Here is a 15747-nt window from a genome sequence, read left to right as displayed (position 1 = left end):
ACATTAGTTTTTTAATGCTAAACCCCTGAAGATATTAAGCCAGTCTGAAAAACTGATATGAACTAATTAAGACAGAATCCAATTTTCCTCCTGTATCTTAGAGTGGAACAGGAACAATAATTGTTGTCTTTATTTCTTGTTATTCTAATTCCTTAGTACTGTACAAAGAAGTTAAAAATGATAAATCATTGCACTTTGGCTAGCAAGTACTTGCTGAAGTAAACCCAAGTGCCATAAAAACATCCTTTATTTAACGAAACAGGACTTTTACATACTCCTAAAGAAGTAGATGGCATCTCATACTTTGCAGACTTCTAAGAGAAGAGTTGGATGGCAAACTGACACATTTTCCAGACACTGATTATCCTTTGGTCTAGTGCTCTATGGCCTGTTTTCTGATTTCCAAAAGTGAGAGTTCCAATTCAGAATCAATATACCACTTAAATTGCCATTTTAACTAGACCCTTCTTGAAGTGAATTAATAGACCATAGATAAAATGCCAATTCTTTTTAAAGTGCATTTACACACTGGAGATTTTAATATTAGCTATTGGAATATTTGTTGAGATTAAGTTGGAGAAGAACGTTACTTATTCTGTCCACAAAGTTGTGAAAAGACTGACAAATAGTTTTGCAGTGTCTCTTTTTTAGAGAATATGAACCTTCATAGCTGGAATGTTGCACATGATGAATGTGGCACATTCACTGAAATTTTAAGACACTGAAAAGAAAACAAAAGCAGGAGAAACACGAGTCTTATTTATGCAATATTTTTTAACTAGAGACTTCTTATGTGCCTACAAAGTAGAGACAGGTGCAGAGCTTGTATTTATATTTCAAATATTTCAGACACTGTTCTGAACTATAGGTTCTGCATTTTACTGTAAAGATAGACTACATGAGAGAGTCAATGAGATCTGTATTTATACACACCCAAAGTTCAAGACTTTTTTCTGTCTGAAGCTTTCAGTCTGGGCTCAACAGCACACAAAAAACAGTATTCTGGGAGGAAACAGTAGGATGGAAAAGTAAGGTATGTAGTTACTCAGTGTGCCCTATCTAAAAGTGGGAGGAGCTAGTTAAATTACAACTTAGATAAAAATTAATTGCTATATTTTCTGCATATATATATACACACATATACAGGCAGAATCATCTCCTTGCGTATTTCTTATTAAAGACATTTGTATTCATACAAAATCTGATGGGTTTAGTTTATTTGGTCCTAGTGTCTATGAGACTGAACTCATAATTCTCAGTGTCACATCATCATCAGTCATTCTACAGATGGCTTCCCTTGGCTTGGACTCCCCTTTAATTTTGCACATCTGTTAGTCGTGTGAGAATATCTTCAGTGGCCTGCAATATCTAACCTGCCCTAAACTTCTGTGTTCAAGCACCTGAAAATCTGATCCATACTCTCTTTTGCTCTGGCCTACACTGTATGAAATAAGCAGTTTTAGGATCATATATTAACTTTACGCTCCTGTAAAAATGGCAAGGTAAATAGGCAACTGAAAAACAGAAGTGGTCTTCTGCCAACTAATATTTTAATACAATAGCATCTTCAGTGAAATATTAACTTCATGTTCACTGCATTGCATAAACATTCTTTTACCATACTCACAAAAAAAAGATTAACTTCTGTCAGCAGTACTGACTTGACACTAAAGTTGGATACCTAAGGATTCTGCTACCTGCATTGTTGACTATTATCCCTCCTTGTCTGAAACTAAGCTACCAAACCAAAGAAATACTGTGTTTGCTAAACATAAAAAAGGGGAGGAGGAAAAGAGGATGGCAGATCAGAGGCAGGTAAGGGTAGAGAGATAAAAACAGAACATTGCTCTTTATCTGGTATACAAATTTAGAATTATCGACACTGGCAGTATAAGGAGGAAAAAATGTTAGGTAGAATACTTACAATGCTATATTATTATGTAATATATCTAGTAATATATTTACTGTAAGACTCTATAGCAGCTATTAACACTAAGCCAGGGATTATTTTCTCATGACAAGCTTCACTCAAAGCTGGTCTCCAGCTTTCCTAAAGATCTGACAGGTTGCTACAAAGAAGAGGTGGATGCAAACAGACTGGGTACCACAGAGTTATTGCCACTAAACAACCACTGTGGTAGAAATATACTGATAACCTGAATTCTCACCAAGTTTTGCAGACATAACAGTGTAGGAGGGTTTTAAGGATGAATCAAAGAACAGTGCTTTCAGCGTATTTCTGTTGATACCCTTCTAAGTGTGCAATTGATGAGAATTTTTAAAAAGCAACAAAAAAAACAAAACAAAAAAACAACCTACAAAACCCAACACCCACATATGTGCTTGTACAATAATTAAATTAATTCATGCTGGGAGTCTGGCAGCATGGGCCAAGCAAACTCGGCAGTTAGTATCTCACTAAGGATAAAGCATACCAGACAGGATGAAGAAAAATCATGAAGGGTTCTGAAGAGGAAACTTTCAGCTAACTTCTACAGCTTATATCTGATACAATAAAAAAGGGCAATTTAGAAAGGGAAAAACTAGTAAAGCAGTACTCAAGGAAAGCAGACTTACAGCAGTGATACAATAGCATTGAGGCTCTCACTCCTACAAGGTACCTTTCTTTGCAGAATGTTAACCTGGATGGACAAACTGATCCATTTTAGCAGATTTGATTTATCCTGCCTCTCAATTCAAACTTGAAGGTTCCACCTACTGCTGCAGCATTCTCTCACAGCATCCAAGAGAGAGATCTTTGTACTAGTGTTTGATCTCTGATTTACTTTTATACCAAAGAGTTCTACATAAACAAGTTATTGAGTGGGATGAAAGGAATTCTAAAGTCAAGCACTGCAGAAGTGGTGTCAGCTCAGACTCCACCTTGATCAAAGACTTCAGTTCTATCACAAGACAGTAGAAGAAATTCAAGAAAGATCAACAAAACTATGAAGAAAAATATTTTACATATGCTGGAATAAAACTGTTAACTAATGACAGATGTAACATAATTATCTACAAATACATGGCAAATGTAGGTAGAAATAAGAAGAAACTATCAGAATAGTAAAAAGGTTGTAACTAAAAGAAATGCCATTACAAGAAAGGAAAATGTAAGAGTACTCTGTTGGAATATGGAAAAACTTCCCAGGGAAAGCCCCATTCCCTGAAAAATTCCAAAACAGACTGAAAAGCTGATTGGAGACAATATATAAAAATAAACTGTAGCCATAAAACTGCTGACATAATAAAAAACATTACATTTATGATTTCATATATAGATATATAATGTATACGAAAGTTTTACTGAGATATGTGAGCTGCTGTACCTGTCACACAAAGCACAGGTGTTTTCATAAGAAACAAAAGTACACCTGTGTCCTAAACCACAAATCAAAACATTTTTCTATCCCATTTTAGCTCAGAACTTTGAGCAGCAATGATGATTCCACCAGGCATATGCATAGGTGGCAAGCTATGGAGGAAATCATATGGATTTGAAGAAAAAAATAGGTGGTCTGTCATCATAAAGCACTTGCCTGCCCCATCTCCTATTGCGAAATAAAACAAAATACAATTTTTAAGGTTATTTTGAAGACTCCTGTGAAACAGTTGGATTTAGATATTTGGAGCAGAAAAGGACATCAAATTGTTTAACTTCAGCTTCCGATACTCAGTTCTTTGATCACAGTCATCTTCTTTAGTTTCCCTTGGAAAACATGCTAGACACAGTTTGATGAATATGTTTTACTCCTACACTTTTTATATGAAGTTACTCTTACTGAAGAAGCTTCTGAAGGTAAAATAAAGGATGTGAATAAAAAGCTCAGATCAATCATTCCTTTTGAGAAAAACTAAATTAAGATTAGCATTTGATCTGTTTGTTTCAAAATTCATACAGTGCCTTCAGAATTAACTATCTTTCTGTCAGTTACCCTACCTCAGCTCTTGAAAGGGTATCTGAAGTAGCGTTGCCGTATCACCTACATGCCGTATCACCTACTCTTTTATGTTCTCACTTCCTATACATACTACTTTATTGCACAAATCAGGTGTCCCTACATTCCCATTGTATCAATATCCTCTGATTAAAAAACAGCCTAAGTATAACACCAGTAGTTACTGAGAAACTATACAATAAAAGCAATGTTACTTCTAACATTCAATGCTATTTATTAACCTCTTTCTTAGGTCAGAAACTTAAGAGTTGCTTATGTCATAATTTTTAATCTCCCTTTTTCCTAGTGGTCCTTCTATACCCTCACACCCTATGTCTCTTCACAGGCCTCCTAGCAACATCCTCCAGGCAAAGGCTTTCTGGAGCAAATTCTCAAGTGGAGCAACGTACATCAGCTGAAGATCTTTTTATTACATACATATTGCTGATCAAATTAGCCTGTCTGTAGTGTTACTCTCTTTGCTCAGAAAAGCTGCAACTTTTCTCCAGAATAAGAAAGTCATGCCAAAAGATCCTTAAATCAAAACAACTCTATTCATCAACAAAATGCAAAAATTTCAGCACTAATGGACAGCCACCAGCTGCAGTCACAGAAATCATAAAATGCATAGTCATCATGCTTAGATGTTCCAAAAAATATAGTTCCTCTCTGCTGCCACCTACAGAGTTTCCAAATTTTTTTTTAAACCTACTTTGCATTTCCAGATAGATATTTAATAATAGGATTTCAACATGCTGTACAAACCAGTTCACCCCAAACATATATTACCTCAGCAGTATTACCTCAACATATTGGAAGCTTCATGCACAGCTGAACCCAAGGGACAGGTCGCCGATGGGCATCTGGATGTCGGCACAGCACACGCTGAGTGACGCCTGATCCCGTGCAAAACCCTCAGCTGAGAAGGTGCTCATGTTCCCTGCTCAGCGCGTGGGAACGGTTAAGTTGTACACAGAGGCCCTTCAGGAGCCAGACGAGCTGCCAAAAGTGAAAAGGAGACTCTAAATCTCTAGTACGGATATCTGAACACCTCTACTTGAGTCCCCAGAGACCCTCATGCTCCTCGGTTGCAGCACTGTGACCTGACGCCCGCCTTAGGCCCCGCATCTCCAGTTTCACAGCTGTATGTTCTAAGAGGAGGCTGCAAAGTCAGTTTTCCTCACTGCGTAAAAATGACACTCAGAAGACCGAAGTGGTACATTTTTACAAGACTGACACCTCAGATGCACAGCAGAGACAGCGTAACTCAGTAGGGCTGCTGATCTGCATTAAGTGACTGCACGTCTGTTGAGTATAAAACATGTTGCTCGCTTAGGCCCCAAAATGAACAAGACACTCGATGCACAGCATGTTGATCACCTATAAAAATAAGTACTGGCCTCCAGGTTAGCACCCTCCTTCGGGAGGTTTGATCCTTACCTGCCCCACAAACTGATGCTGAACCCCTTCAAACACTAAAACACGTCAGTGTTTTGTTCTAAAACGTGCTTCGCTGTGAGCGCTAAGCGAGAGAAGAACGCAACACGTAATTCTCGTGGCCCTGCTGAAGCGTTTCGCAGGCTCTGAAGGCTCCACCAGACCCACCTCCGGGTGACACGGGCCCGCCTGCGGCCTCGCTCCTCAGGCCGGCGGGGCAGGGCCCAGCCCGAGGCTGCTCCGCCGGGCGGGCCCCGCGGCCCTCCCAGCGCCCCGGGAGCGGGGGCTGCCGGCGCCGCGGAGGTGCGAGCTGGGCCAGGGAAGGCAGAGAGCAGGGGCAGACTCGGCTGTGCCGGTACCGCCGCCTCGCTCCCCCGCGGCGGCTCAGGCGGACCCTGCCGCGGGACGGGGAGGGGATGGGCCGCGGGGCCGAGGGGCGGCCGGGCAGGGCCGGGGCAGGTCCCCAGGCCGCGGCGGGTCCCGCAGGGCAGCACTGGCCAGGCCACCCGTGATCCCCACCAGCGTCACGTCGACAGAGCCCGAGGCCTTCGTGGTGCTGCAGCTGCGGAGGAGGTGGTGGAAGCGCAGACAGGTGCCCTGGTGCAAGACCTGCAGGCGCTCGGACAGCGGGGGTAAACTTTTTCCCTCCTGGAGAGCTCACGCTTTTCTTGATTTTCTGCTTTGCACCCATTTGCCAAGTGTTCCTCTTTGCCAGAGGAAGCGGGTAGTGGCAGTCAGCAGGAACGGGCTGCAGCAGGCTGGGGTCGCAGGAAACCTTCCAGCTCTATTAAATGTGGTTTGTCATCTAATCGCATCTGTAATGCATAGTACACTGTCCAGCAGGTGTGCATACACTGAATAGTCTTTTCTTCTTTGTAGCTGTGATAATTTGCACTTAGAGAACTCGGGAACAGCTGCTGGTCACCCAGCCCTCAGCCCTGTGCCGGCCCGGGTGGGACTTGTGGGAGAAAATACACTGTGGGAAAACCACAGAACACGGGTGAATTGAATGTGTCAGGGTGTTTACAGACACTGCAATTAAACATCTTCCAGCTGCAGACAGAAAAGGAACTAAATCCAAGGCATGCAGGTAGTAAAGTTTTTAGAGCTTCATTCTCCACTGCCCTCTATATGCGTTTTCCTGTCAATGGAAGTTTTTTGCCTTGTGTCAGTCTCGTTGAACAGAAGTAGCACCTGCTCACAATCCACGAGGAGCATGTGCAGGAAATGCAGATGGCACACCACGCAGCAGTGCAGTTGCACCAACACCTGAGTGACAGGAGAGAGGCTGAAGAAAGGGCAAGAAGCTCAGAGACCCAGTGCTGCTCTGGAGATTACAACTACACCCAAGGTACAAAATATTATAATCTCATTACAGTTTCAAATATTAACTGGCTTGTTTTTAAGTACATGCATCTCTGACATAGTTAAACAGAAAGTATACTCAGCTGGAAAAATGAGTTTATGATACATTGTTGGTAGTAAGAGCAGACACTTGATAATGAGAATCTATGCATCCATCAATTAAAAAATTACATAGCAAATGAAGAATAAAAATATTTGATATTTGTAAATCTCTCATCTTCATAACTTCAATTCATCCTAGCTTTCATGCATGGACTTCTCAGTATTTTTTTTGTTTTGCCAGGAACTTGCAGTTCTTTGGTATTACAGTGTCTTAGTAATTGTGCTGCCAGTGCTTTTACCATTTTTTTTTTTTTGTAGGGTTTTGGTTTTTGTTTGTTTGTTTTTTACAGTGTTGCATGTAATGACCAGTTATATGTATGTTGAAGATCTTAAGAAACAGCTGCTGCTACCGTCCTAGCATCCTGATGCTACATTAACTGAAACACCTTTTGAATGTTTTTAATTGACAGTTAGTTACATTTCTACAGGAGTTAGTCTGTAATGTGTGTATCTCCTTTGTTTTACACAGAACTCCTTTGGCAGTCATTAGCTAAAGAACATGAAGCAATCGAGTATTCAGAACATTAAAAAGCTGACAGATTTTTAAGTTTTTGGTATACTGTCTTTCTAAATTACTTAAATTCTGTCCATACCTTCTCGTTCTTTAGTTACTTTTGCTTCTCTGTTCCCTGTTGCCAAAAGTTTATTTCATATTTCTATGCCTGTGGTTCTAGGACAGCTGCCTTCTTGTGGCAATCTGGAAAACTGTAGCAATTTGAGTTGTTCTTCCTAGAGATAAGCTGTAAGAGAGGAATTTATGCCATTTGGATATTAACTTTTTTAAAAATACATTTTAGTGTTTCATCTAATTGAAAATTTATACTTGAAGCAATAGAGGAAAATTAAAATACTCAGAAACAGGACACTGAGCACTTTTTTATTGCTTTTTGCCTTGTTTTTGTTATGATATGGTGACATCTGCTCTTTTTTCCTCAGTATGCCCAACAGCAGGTGGAACAGGTGCTGGCAGAGCTGACAGACAGCAAGAACAAACTGGCCTGTGACAAAAGAAAACTTCAGGTACCTCTCAGCATCCTATTTGTCAGCTCAAAAAAGGAACCTCTTTTTTAATGGTCATCCAAGATAAGATTTAAACTTTGTTCTACAGTACTTAATTTGGAAGAAAATGCATATCTATCTTCTCTACTAAATTTATTGGTGTCATGTCAGGGGCATCTATTAAGAGAGTTCTCTATCAAAATCATGTTTGATCATGCCTTTGGCTGACAAGATGCTTTTCTTGTAAAAACAAACAGCAGGTGTAAGCTTTCTTAAGCCAAAGTTAGCTAGACAGTAATTGAGGTGCTGAAAGTGAAGTTTTTACTTCAGTGTGCCCTATGCTAGAGTTTGGGACAGTGGCACAAAGATTCCTGAGCTTCTTTTAAAAACAGCACAGAACATGTAGTGATTATTGGAGAGCAAGAAAACCACATTTATGCAGTCATCCTAAGTCTGATGGCAGTGATGGAACAACGTGACCAAGAAATCTTACTTAGATTATACCAAGTTGAATTCTAACCTGAAATGATTTGCATGAAAAGGATAAGTTAGATTTTTTATTCACTTGCTGCTTCTACTGTGAAACTTGGGGAAAAGAAAACATTTGCTCTGGGCAGAGAGACATTTTCACATTGCTCTGTTTCTGTGTTTCAGATAATGTTTTTCTGTTCCTGCATTAAAAGAAAGCCAAGCTATTTTGCCACATCTCTTTTCTTAAGACAGAAGTGCGGAAGCTGGAGAAAGATCTGTAGATGCATGTTTAGAGCTTTGAAAGTGCACTGCATAGGGACCAAATGCACTCAGGTGAAACAGAACTTTAAGAATTTATTAATTCTCAAAATTAAGAGTATAACTACAGAGCCATTAGAAATCAGATTCAACACATTTTTTCCTGAAGAACAGGGCATATGTTTAATGTTAACTGTAGCAGTCTAGTCTGCAGCTGGAAACAGAACCCGATTTCATCAAAACAAACATGAGAACTAAGGAAGTTCAGCTGAACAGAGCTGTTTTCATGCCAGTTGATTGCATGTATTGAGGCTAGAAAACACACCACTTACAGGATTATAAAGGCAGTGCACAGGATTTAATGTTATTTCACAGTAAGAGAACTAACAGCTGCATACAATCCTCATTGTCTCGCTGTAATGCTGGAGGGCAGATAGTTACTCTGCTTCAGTTTGTTCGCTTAGCCTTAACAGACAGACATACAGAAAGAGGTGTGTGTTATCCTGGGCAGTGAAACCAAGTTGTAGGTGTAAGACTGTGAAATGGACTCTGCTCTGTCATGAGTTTGCTGGTCTAAGCTGTAAATTCAAGTAACTGCATTGAGACTTCTCTTCACAAGCAAGACTGAACTCTTAACACAAAATGCTCTTTACAGCCTCCGTTTGCTTCTCAGATACCAAAGCAATATTGTAATACAAAAACCTGTCAATCATCCATAATCTCCATCTCTCTAGAAATTAGACAGAATATGTAACCACGTTTAGGACACTTCCCTGGAAATTGGGAGGTCCTATTTTGCCTCCTGTTTCCAGAAAGCAAAATGAATCCAAGGTTCTCTTGTACTTGATTCTCCATTGTAGAGAATATGATGGCTAGTCCATAGATAGTCCATTAGAGAGTCAATGGCAGGTATTATGGTGATGACTGGAACCCATGACCTGATTACTTTCAGTTTTGGGGAAGTCAGAACACTCAATTCTGTTGGTTTGCAGATATAGAGAACTAGCTGTAGAAAGCGAGTTTGATCACTGAAAACAGGATGGTCTACTGGGATTAACAGAGGAGACTTTAATGTGGGGAGTGATGACCATGAAATGCCAGCTAGAATGATGGTTAATTTCAAATCGATAATGAAGAAATGGCTGAAAAATAACAGAGACCAAAACCTTTGTCTGAAAGAGATGCAGATGGAAACTTAGGCTAAGCAACATCAGAATCAACAACTGGTCTTTACTGAAAACCCAGTTTCATGTGTCTGTGGCACTTCCTGGAGCATGTGTGCCAAGATTTCAGAAGTATTGGAATGGAAGAAAAAATTCATTGGTACAGGTGAAGGGTTTACAATCTGCAGCTGGACACATAATATGAACAGATATTTTGGAAGTTTATATAGCCTTTATTTTTTTCTTACTAGAATGGAGGAGAAAAGAGTCCAAAAGAATTGCTTTCATCTCTCCTCATAATACTTAGTGTCAAAAGGATTACCTCACAGCCCAAACACACACTCTGTTGGCAAAGAACATTTTTTTTCCAAGTAAGTCATGACTGTCTGACAAGTTGTTCTGATCTTTCTGACTAGCCAGTCAGTGAATTAGCATTGTAAGGATTCCCATCTAGATGCCTGTGCTTAGGTCATTTGTAATCAGACATCTGGTGAACACGTTATTTTCTGTAGGTTGATACCGACTGGAAGGGAAAAAAATAGTCTTTTCTAAGCTTTTTCATTTGGGTAGGTACAAATTTAATTTGTTGTTAATGCACGGGTGGAGCCACTTTGTAAGTCATTAGAAAGTGCTAGAAGAGACAACAAGAAACCTTCTTTTGGAAAAAGTTTCACAGGTCAATTATACCCTGCTAAGCAAGCTGATCCAGCTCAATGCGAAAAGTAAAGCCAATTAGCATCAGGAGCTGCTGGTCTGCAATTAAGACCAGGTCCATGATGCTACACTTGAGGAGAAATGTTACTGTGCACTAGCATCAGAGTTTTAATGCTTTATTCATCTGCCCATGTCAGCATTGAATGTATGCTGATCCAGCAGCATGACAGAGATTCATGCAGACCTACAAAAATGGGCTCTTTTACTCATTCCCATAATGACTCTTCTGCCTGCTCTGGTGTACCAAGGGTCATTCTGGCACTTCTACAGACAGCTTTTCCATGAGGACAGCAGGTAACACTTCCACTTTGCTATAGCTGCTGCAGGCCACTACAAAGAGAGCACAGGACAACTGTTTAAATTCCCCAGTCAAAAATGAAAATGCTAGTAAGTAAAACCTCAGACCTAAGTGCAGGTACAGTCTGAATCTCCTCATTATGTTTCACTTAGCCATTTAATTTTCTGAAGGAAAGCAAGTTGTCCTAAAATGTTTTTGAAAAAAGTCTGTTTACTTTCTATAAATATTTTGAACCTCCTTTTAAATTAATGGAATATGAAATACTGGAAAACACATTCTGATCTTTTAACAGTAGTAGTACAGAGTGTATATCTGAGACAAAAGGATAGACAATGTAATTGTCTTTCCTATCCTTGTGTTTAGAAAATAAAGTATAATAAATAGAAATAGGAATAACTGAATTTGTTTCTTGTCTTTAAAGGGAACAGTTAATTGAAAAAGCCAACACTGAGGAAAAGATGTATGCTGAACACTTGGTATCTTGGAAGAAGCAGTTTCAAACTAACTAAGAGGCTTCCAGGAAAGCTGCCTGTCAAGAACCTGCTGAGGTGAAAAGGGACAGAATTAAAAGATTTCAGTGAGTGATTTCAAGAGAAAGATACCTGCTTTAAAATCTTCCAACAGAACAAGAGCAGCTCATGACAAGTATTTAGTTCCTTTTCCATTCATCATGGAGTTGTCCATCACTTGTATACAACAAACAGAATTTTGTCATGTGGTGGACAGACAATTTGGTGACTCTGTGCTCTCTCAACTTTTTCAGGTACCACTCTATATCCCCCAACACTATACACCTCATTGTACATAAGATACAGTCATTGATATCAGTCATTCTAGTTACTTCAAAAGGATAATCTTGTGTTAACAATCTCCAGGGATAAAATACTGGTTTGGAAGTGTGCTTTGTTTCTTGGGGGCTGAATCATAAAGCTCAACATAACCATACAATTTATGGTTCAGCTGGTACCTGATCCTAAATAAGAATCTAGGCTCCTTTGCAATTCCGCCATTTTCTTCTTCCCATTTCCCTGGAGGGGCATAAGTTCTCTTGACTTCAGTCTTGCAGGGCAAGAAATAAAGACACAATGTGCACACATCTGCAGAAATAGTTCCCATGTAACAGCCAGTGAGCCTGAAAAATTCCTGAAGTTTGTTTTTTCTCAGTTTCCAGGAGACTGAATCTCAAATGAGGAAAATGGAAGCAATGAAAGAGGAGTATCTATGACCTTTCTTGACCAGTTTCCTGAAGAGACTGTTCTGCTATAATGTTGTTGAATTTCATTCTTGTTTTGTCTTCAGTTACAGGATGGACAGAAATTTGTGTCAGAGTCAAAAAATGAGTGAGATGCAAAAGTGCTTTTGTAAAACCAACGTGATGAAGTGCAATTGCAGACAAGGCTGCTAAAGAGGCAGTTGGAAAGGCAGCTGGAGACCCAGCTCAAAGCAGAGAAAAGACAGAGGCAGTGGCTGGAAAATGAATGTCAGGTAAAGTGATAACAGCATGAAAAAGTGGCAAGATGCCCATGGAAACATTTTTGTACAAAGTCTGTGGGGTTGTAGTATAGGTGGTAGAAAGGCTTTATGAACTCAGTCAAAAGATATTTCTGTAAATCTTACTGTGTCTACTACAGAAAGCCTGCAAAACACCTTAATATACATTCATTATATTTCTGACTTTAGAGAGACAGGATTTTTTTTTTAAATTATAAAACTCTTAGCTGTTTACAATAAAGGTTGGAGAATCCTTCTGTTATATTGCCATGTTTTATTTGTGCCATGAAAAAACTGTATAGAAATTCACGTTACTTCTTTTTCTACCTAGCATCTGGAAAAAACAGTCCAACATCTGAAGAAATACAAAGAGGGATCTCTGGTGAACAATAAGGTGCAGCCTTGGCCTTTTCAACTACGTGGAATTTATGATACTTGAAAGAAAAAAAAGAAGTTTTTATCTTTTCTATGAATCACTAACTTAGTGGGGCTTCTAAAGAATAGCTTTTGTCCCCCACAGCCTAATGTTTTTATGAGGCTTAGGGTATCTGTGTTAAACAACCAAACAAAAGTGTTGTAGCCAAGTAAACTGCACCCCCGAGCTGCTCTTGTGTCACTCTGTATGTGACATCATGCAAACCCACATTTCCCTCCCACCTACCTCTGCCCAAAGAAGTCATTTGTCCTTGCATCACCTCATCCTTGCACTACTGTATCACAATATCCAAATTATAGCTTGCATCAATTACTGTAGTAGTTTGGGGCAAAAACCTAGGCGTTCAGATATTTTATAAGTTATTAACCAGAATAAAGTAAAAAAGTAATAGAGGTGCCCTGACCTGAGGTCTTACATGCTGCTTATCAGTGCAGGTACTATTCTGTGAGAAGAGACTTTAATAACAAGAGAGTATTTCTACAGCATTCTTCAGGCAAAGTTAGTCTTTCCTCCCTTTCTTAGGAGTTTGTGGTACTCAGTGTCCATTTTCACCTCCTTCTCTTCCCAATGTCTCTCTTTTTATGCTGTGTTGGAGACCCATTTCTTTTCTAGTTCCTTAAACAGGGGTGGAAAGAGACACCTCTTCTATTTTAGTTTGTTTCCCCCTCTTTTACCAAAGGACATATTTAAGCAGCAAAGCATATTACAGGTACAAGACAGCTTCAGGGGACTGGTTCTGTACTTCGAAAAATTCTATTGCACATACCTGAGTTCTGTTGATGGTCATTAAGCACATACATGTCTGAAAGCTACCAGCTAGTATATCTTCCTCTCCACATTCCCCTCTGTTTCAGTGGTTCTCCTTCCCCTCCCTCAAAACCCTTTCAAAAGCCTTGCTTACCTTGTTTGTGTAGATTCATCATCATTCTCCATAATCGATGGCTTTTCTAGCTTTTTAGAGATGTATGTATTAAACTACTGAAACTTTAATCTCTTCTTTACTAATAACAAAGATTCCCCACTCAGTCATCAGCTTTATAAAACATTGCATCTATTCCCAGGAAAACATGCAAGAGCTTCCTGCTTATACCTCCCAAGACCAGAAGGGCAAGGACCCAAGCCTCCAAACTCACCACCAGAAGGCCCACGTAAGCTGGGCAGGAAATGAGCTCACTTAGCAGGGTGATTCCCAACCCAGGGAAATAAAATAAGCCCTTGTAACTAAAAGGTGCTCACAGGGCACCCATATATAGGGGACCTAGGAATGCTTGGTTAAATCATAAACTCTGATTTGAATTAACCTCACCTTGTGAAGTTAACCTCACCTAACCTCTCACCTTGTCTTTTTTGACTCAGGTGCTTTGAATTGTGAGGCTGATATTAACAAAACTACTATTTATAGCAAAACCATTATTCTTTCTTTATCATTACTGTAAACTATATGCTGTTGATATGCTACATCTTTGCTTTAATTACTTTTCTTTTAGCAGCTCTAGACTAAGGCCTGGGCAGATGCTATCAAAACAAATCTCAGACCGGTCTCTAGAGGGTGCAGGTGAATTACTGAAGACAGAGTCATGTGTCTGTGACTGGATGCTGAAGTGATTGGGACAGGGAGGAACTGGCAGGACTGGCTGCTTCTAATGGTACATGATATCTGGGTCATGAAAGAACATAAGCCTTGGGCTGTTTTAGAGTGTACAAGGAATTAATTAGCTGTGTGATGTCATACCACACATTACCTTCAAAAGAATTAGTGGAATTTGTTTAACCTGTCCTACTGTGGAGCAACACACTGGGGAAAAAGTAGTTGAAGCCAATGACTTACATCATAATATGTTGAAGATGATCATAACACGGACAGTTTTCATGCTCATTCAACTAAGGATCAGCTCACCTTCATTATGTCTTGCTCTTCCACATGGTTTCCATACAACCTGACTTCAGCACAGGTGTTGTTGCACTCTGATCTCCTTCAGCAGACTTGTTTGCAAATCCCTCTGCAATGAATGGTGCTATTTATTTCTATGGGATCTATACATATTATTTGCAATTCTTGTTTAGTTTGGTGGGGAGAGAAGTCTTGTGTACCTCTGGAGCCTGGGAGTATCTTGAGGACACACTGGAATTGGATCACTCTGCTCCTCCAGAAATGTGGTCCTAATCTATTAGGCTGCTGGACTAAATTCTTGGTGACCCTGAGCCTCTCCTCCTTGAAGCAAAAAACTATTCTAAGGAACAAGAGGTAGCTAAGCACACTCTTGAAGCTAATGCACACTTGACCTTCATTCAGCTGTGCTGCTTATAAACAGGAAACAGGCTTCAGGTTTGTGCCAGTCAAGCTGGTTCCTTCAGAAATCAATTGGCATGTGTGCTACACCTGCTCCATGAAGCTGCTTCAGGGGCTTAGCATAAGCTGTGCCTCTACCTCCACAGTGCCCTCAAGCAAACAGCAGTCAAAACTGTAATCTAGTTTTGCTTGCTATGAATGCAAACTCATCACAGTTGAAAAACAGTCTTCTCAAATAGCACTTTGCATTTAACACCTTTGTTTATACTAAATGCCTAAGTAGGGTGTCTAACAAGGGACAAATGATTATGATCTTCACCTGTGCAAAAGCACAAATCAAACAGCTGCATTTGTATGAAATGCATGTTGGAAGGGCAACAGCACCAACCACCTCTCTGTTTTCCCTCTGTGGAGTTACTTACCATTATAGAGTATAGCTCAAGGGCTAGTTCTTCACCCCTTCCTTGTTCCAGAATCCCCTGTTCTCTTTAGGGCTGCACAGCTGCAGTTACCTCCTATATTGAAATGCAAATCTGATTATATGGCTGTGGCTATTAAACTTGGCACTTAAATTTTCATAGTGACAGTCTAATCCAAGTTCAGCACATCCTGTTGCTTCTTGGATGTTGTGGGTTTAGGGTGGAAAGAAGGAATAGCTGATGTAGTTGTGAAGGATTCCTGTATCCCAGAACTTTTTAACATTAGCACTACTTTCACTTTTGGAAGTAATACAGCTCACTGGGTCACATACAGCCTGAAAGAGCTGGTCTAACTGTCCAGGATGT

This window comes from Apus apus, chromosome 6 (assembly GCF_020740795.1).
Source record: "Apus apus isolate bApuApu2 chromosome 6, bApuApu2.pri.cur, whole genome shotgun sequence".
In the NCBI taxonomy this organism is placed as follows: Eukaryota; Metazoa; Chordata; class Aves; order Apodiformes; family Apodidae; genus Apus; species Apus apus.
Note: the sequence above shows the minus strand (reverse complement) of the source record.